Raw genomic sequence first — 7050 nt, forward strand, 5'->3', positions numbered from 1 at the left:
AAAGAATTCATGTTGGCATTTGTCCACGGGGGGGGGGGGGGGGGGGGGGTAAATAATCGTTAAAAATCTGTCCACGTGGTATGTGGATGACCCCTTAGCAATAAACAAAATGGACAAAAATCGTCGATTTTTCATGTTTGCACTGACAAAACTACCCATGCAGCTTCAATCATAGTAATCCTTGAGTCAGTAGAAAAAATCAGTCGAACTCTAACCATGATGGCGAAAAAAGTGAAGCTACTTACGAGCGCACCATCGGTGCCAAGAGCATCACAGGACTTTCGGGACGTGGAACTTCCGATCTCTCAATTTCCAAGCACACGTCGTAGCATTCAGGAGGTGTGCTGAAAGTACTAAATGGTACTTACGTTCCGGGATGGTCATGCCATCTACCAGAGCTGCGGCAACACACATGAGCTGGGGACAGCTTTCATAGTGATGGGTGAGATGCGGGACACGGTGGCCAATCAGTGTTCAAATGTGCAGGTTGAGAATCAAGGACCGTTTCTTCAACATCAGCATCATAAACGTGCACAGCCCTCACGTCGGTAGTATCGAAGACGACAAGGGTGAATTCTACGCGCAGCTGTAGCGTGAGTACGACCACTGCCCAAAACATGATTAAAATCGTTCAAGATCGTCATTGGGGATTTCAACGCTCAGGTCGGCTAGGAGGAGGAATAGAAACCAGTGATTTTAAGGTTCAGCGCACACCAGCGGACCAATGAAACGGGCCGAAGACTTATCGACTTTGCCGCCTCCAAGAACATGGCCGTGCGTAGTAACTGCTTCCAGCACAACCTTCTACACAAGTACACCTGGAGGTTACCAAACTAGACAGAAAAACAGACTGACCATGTTCTGATTGATTGTCGGCACTTCGCAGACATCGTCGACGTCAGATCCTTTAGGAGCGCTAACGTCGACTCGAACCACTACCAGGTAAGATGTACCCAAAACTCTTTGTTGCTAACAACACTCCGTTCCGACGCCGCCATGATTAGATCTCGCGCAACTGAAGCAGCCTAGCGTCGCCAAAAACTACGCGCATTCGCTCGAAGCTGCGCTGCCAAAAGACAGAAGGAGGACTTTTGGAACTTCATCAAAACAGCCATCAGCAGCGTAGCGGAGAACGTCATTGGGCATGTGGGACGAACCCAACGAAACGAGTTGGATGAGGAGAACACTGCGTGGGCGGCTAATATGCGCAGTGCCGCTCGTCAGAATGTGGAAAGACACAGACAGAAGTATTCGGAGCTGGAACAGGTATATTATTCTCAAAAAACGCGAAAGATCTACCAAAAAACTTAACGCATTCCACAAAGGGTATGTGCCGCGAACCGAAATGTGCCGAGATAAAGATAGTAGTATCCTGACGGACGATCGTGAGGTGACTGAAAGGTAGAGGCAGCAGTTCGACGAACAAATGAAAGGCGCCTACAAAGAGGACCATGGAGGCGAAAAAAGTGATCCCGTCGATGCGTCTACAAAGTGCTTTCTAAAATCATTTTCCGCCAGCCAATAGATTTGTAGAAAGCTACCAGGCTTCGTGAAAGGATGGTCTACGACGGACCAAATCTTTACCATATGACAGATCCTCCAGAAATGTCGAGAATACAGAAACCCCCCCTCAACACCTATTCAACGATTTCAAAGCCGCGTATTATCGACCGAAAAGAGCTATGGAAGGTCATGGACGAGGTCAAGGCTACGGTGGATAGAAAGCAGTGCAGTGTGCGGGTTTCGGGTGGATTGTCGGATCCATTTGAATACCGCAGTAGGCTTCGACAGGGTAATGGACTCTCCTGCTTGCTATTCAACATTGCGCTACAGGGTGTAACGAATAGAGCGGACTTCAACACGCGGGGTACGATATTCAACAAACCCAGTCAATTCGTTTGTTTCGTTGATGACATGGACTGTCGGGAGGACAACGGCGGTGGGGGCCGATCAGTACACCAGACTAAAACGGGAAGTAGCGAGGATTGGGTTGCAAATAAATACGTCTAAAACGAAGTATATGCTAGCAAATACCAGCCGTAAGGTCCCTACGGTGAACCAAGTATTCAAAAGGCGGCTAGAGCTGGATGGATACGCTGGGCAGGGCATGTTGAAAGAATGCCGGACAACCGGTAGAAAGAAGACGACCAGACGCGCAGTTGGCAAGGTGGGTAGATCAGGTTGAGTAAGACCTGGCGGAGAGAACACGGTGACTCAAGTAATGGAGAGCGGCAGCCATGACCGATTGAATTGAAGAACCCTTGGTAATTAGGCCATGTAATAATGACGGAGTGCCAAAGAAATAAATAATGAGACAAATCGCGCGAAATGACCGATGGTCGAATATCGACCATTTTTGATTTGAATGAAACTTTGCACACGTATTTGGCTTAGCAAACTGAGCATTTTTCACAGGTGGAGAGATTTTTTACACCCATGAGTTACATTCTAAAAGGGCGTATGCCTTTTGGCACAGGTTTTATTCGAAGCATTGTAGCCCAGAAACCGTTGGTTGTATAGAAAAACTGTCTGAGAATGAGTTGTAGGGAATTAAAAATGCACCATAAAAAAATATACACTGTACAAAAAATTTTTTTTTGACAAAAAAAAAATTAAAAATAAACATTTAATTTCCATTTAAAAAAAAAACGAGTTGATTTTTGTTTTATTTTTTTTTTAAAGAAACTTGACTTTAATACGCAACTCTTTAAAAAAAGTCCAGGATGGAGAAATAAAAAATATTTTTTTTATGGCAGATTAATTTTTTTTATAAAAATTATAATTTAAACATTTTTCAAAATATTTGTATTCTGATGATTTTAAAAGATGCAGAAAGTCATTTTAAATCAAAAAGCTCTTGGTAGTAAACATTTTAAAGGCATCGGTTTTCGAGTTATTTTGAATTTAAGCTCGAAAAATTAATAATATTTCGGAAAATACATGTTTTTCTTAATTTGTCCATGGTTCTCCAGCAAAAACCATACGTTCATTGGAATGCTTGATCAAAAATATACAATTCATTCTCTGACAACAAAACGATTGGATAAATAACTCAAGCGCTAAACCTTAGCCTTCCTACACGTTTCCCCCCTGTTTTATAAAAAAATATGTTTGTCGTGCAACACTACCTACTTGTTTATTAATATTAACTGTTTGTAAAGTACGCAACCAATAACTACTGGGTTACCTATAATATCTGTTTTCGTATATAAATACGATTGCACTACTACAGATGTGTTAGTAACAGTTTGCATTTTGTGAAGATGAATAAAGTTAAAATGGAATACACCAAGCCCAAATGCTGTAAACCCTCTCCTGATCATCGGTGCTTATAAAGCTTACGCAAATTAAACGAAAATGTTATTGCAAAATTAAAAACATTGAACAGTCAAGCTTATTTTAATACGTCTTTATGAATTTGTGATTCGTGTAGTTATTGGAATAATAGTCAAGCCACCATTCATCCCTTCGTTGTTTACTATTCAGAATCTGGAACACTTAAGAATATTAGCTTCATCATTATATCGGAAGTACTCCATCATGATACTGTTGCGGTTCAGGTGTTCATTGCCAAATTAATGAGTTTTTTGAAAACAACAATTGAGTTGAAAAAAGCGAATGTCTGATGGAGCTGCCTCACAATATAAAAATAGAAAAAACTTTGCAAGTCTTTGCAAGTTCAAAACAAAATATAACGTCGATGCAGAGTGGCATTTTTTTGCGACTTCTCATGGTAAAGGCCCATGCGATGCAATTGGTTGCATATTAAAACGAATGGCAGGAAATGCAAGTTTAGCTAAAAAACATGAACAGCGCCAAGCGCAAAAGAATTGTATGATTGGTCTAATCAGCAAAATAATAAAAATTCATCCAAAATGTCATTTAGTTGGGTATCATATGAAGAATATGAACAAGAAGTAACAGAATGGAGCAATATTTTCAAAAATCTATAATAATAGCTGTCACACAAAAGTATTACTCTTTTGTTCCTATTTCAGAAAATAAGATACAAACGAAGCTGTTTTCAAAAGATTACGAATCATTTACTTATGATGTATATAAAATATAAGGTGAAACTAGTTCTGTAAAGTATCTATGTCATAAAAAAATATGTTCCTAAGATAATATAACTCGAAAATAAATATTCAATTCTTATATATATTTATATCACTTAGAACATTCAACTCTTTTCTTGAGAACCGTTCGCCCAATCGTTTTGTTGTCAAAGAATGAATTGTATATTTTTGATCAAGCATTCCAATAAACGTATGGTTTTTGCTGGTGAACCATGGACAAATTAAGAAAAACGTGTCTTTTCCTAAATAATTATAATTTTTCGAGCTTAAATTAGAAATAACTCGAAAACCAATGCCTTTAGAATGTTTACTACCAAGAGCTTTTTGATTAAAAATGGCTTTCTGCATCTTTTAAAATCATCAGAATACAAATATTTTGAAAAATGTTTGAATTAGAATTTTCATAAGAAAATTAATCTACCATAAAAAAATTATTTTTCATTTCTCCATCCTGGACTTTTTTTAAAAAAAGTTTCTTAAAAAAAAAAATTCAACTCTTTTTTTTATATTGAAATTTAATGTTTATTTTTAATTTTTTTTTGGTTCCGAAGTGACTTTGATCACTTTTCTTGAGTATTTCTTGGGTATTTCAAGATTCTACACAACTAACGGTTTCTGGGCTACAATGCTTCGAATTAAACCTGTACCAAAAGGCATACGCCCTTTTAGAATGTAACTCATGGGTGTAAAAAATCTCTCCACCTGTGAAAAATGCTCAGTTTGCTAAGCCAAATACGTGTGCAAAGTTTCATTCAAATCAAAAATGGTCGATTAAATTTTCGCGTATTTCCAGGCGATTTGAAATGATTTTGCTCTAATAATAAGTTCTTTGCATTTTACCCCAAGAAAGTATGACTTTTTCGATGAAGTTCCTTACCTTCATTAGTTCAGCAGACCATATCAGACCTTTTTCAAGAATACGCAGGCTACGCTGAATTTAAGGTGATACCGGACAGTGTCCAGTCAGTAAGCCAGTTAACGTACTCAGATCAGTTTTATTAATACTGAGTAGGTTGCGTGTGATTCTGTTATATAGTGTAATGAATAGTATAAATTGTCTTGCTTTGGAAGAAGCCCTTCAGTTGACCAGTTGACCAAGCACCAAAGATAACTAGAACAAGATACCTAACTTCCATATTTTTCATACATTTTAAACACGACCGATTTCCGACGGTCAGTGCTGCCATCTGATGACTTAAATTCTCATAAAATTGTCACTATGAGCAAAACCGATTTATCGTGCATAGTCCGTCATCGATCGTTGAGGTGTTCAAGATTGTATATGAAAAAGGTGTGGCAGTTTGGTCAGCTCGACGCTTAAGATAACATGCAGAATAATGATATTGTAATTTTTTGCACTTAATGCTATTGCCTTATTTTTTGCACTTCAACGTACGGCAGAAAGTGTGAAATCGACTGTCAGAGTGGGGGTTTATATTGAGGGGTTATATTTATTTTTAGGTCCCATTCTACCAAAACTTAAAGTTTTATAAGTCGCAAGCCAGGTTCTACAACCATGATGCATGTGGTCAGGTTCACCAGGGAACCCGATTTTTGGTTTATTAACCCCAGCAACAGTGGAAAACTTGGCTGTAGAGCGTGCTCATAGCGGTTATCAAGAATTTCTGATGGTACGCTTAATTTTAAACGATGCGCCGAAAATCCTTGATTCTTCCGGAAAGTTTCATGTTTGAGAACGAAACGTTCGTGCATATTATTATCATTTTTCGGATGGCAGCACCGTACAGTCGTCCACGTGGATACTGAAAAAATTGTTTTACCTTTCAGCAGTCATGTCTTGGCCTTGTCGTCAGTTGATTTTGACGTTAAGTATACATCATATTAACAGTGTATAAAATAGTTCGACTTTTGCTCACGCGCAGCGACAATCATGTCCGATGAATTCTGCAAGAGTCAGTTAGACAGTTAGTTAGACAGTTAGTTGTCGTAGGGATTGAATACAATCCCATTCCAACTTCGATGGACATGTGTGTAGTTTCAATGCTTTGAGGGCTGCTCGACTATATGAGAAAATTCATACCTACCTATATTTTCTAGCCAAGCCAATACTCGTGCATTTAATTCAGCTTGAAAATCTGTACACCAGTGTCCCATTGGAATTGATATATTGATTCCTGATCCGCCTGTAGATTCACCCCTTTTAGAGCCATCTGTATCGAATATGACTGATCCAGGACAATTTTTAGGAGCTCCTTCTTCCAATTCGCTGAGCTTGTATTCAATCTTTTTGAAGGGAACATTGAATTTAGTTTTAGAGTTCATCCAGTCTTTATTCGTGGTTACTAGGGTGTTTGATTTTTTTTTCTCATGCCAAAAGTAGCTTTCAAATAAATGCAAAAGAATATTTCGCTCTCTCGCCTTCTCACCTCGAAAAAGTATAAGCGGAAATCACTTTGTTTAGAAGCTATTGATGAGGACAGTATCTTAAGCACGGTTTTTTCAAATACATTCAGTGCTCTGAAAGTTTTATATATCTGGCAAAACCAGGTATGAAATTCGAAAGCTACCATGCAATTTTTCGTATTTTTTAAATTTTTGACCTTCGACAGCTGGTTATCTTTATTTTAAGCATCTCTTCAATTGTCTCAGTATAATTCTTTTTGCAGATTTATAATCGTTATCGCCCTGATGAATTATTATTATTTCTGCGTCACTAAAATTATTTCTAAAGCCATCATTATTTATTCCGACTGCCTTCTGACATAATGGTTAACGAAAATTGTGATCGCTACTGTACATCGAATACTGAGAAAAAGAAGTAACGATACATAACTAAAGGCGCTCAGTGTTCCGTGCATGTTCCTCATTAACTTTCATGCAACATTTCAAGCTATACCAAATCTGGCGCCGGATTTAGACGAGAACTAAAAACTCAGGTTATGTTTTGCGTCTCAAACGTAGTCCCCAGACCTTAGAACGACAGGATTTCCCTCAGTAAAATCAACACAGAGTG

The sequence above is a fragment of the Wyeomyia smithii genome, chromosome 2 (genome assembly GCF_029784165.1).
Source record: "Wyeomyia smithii strain HCP4-BCI-WySm-NY-G18 chromosome 2, ASM2978416v1, whole genome shotgun sequence".
NCBI classification, from domain to species: Eukaryota; Metazoa; Arthropoda; class Insecta; order Diptera; family Culicidae; genus Wyeomyia; species Wyeomyia smithii.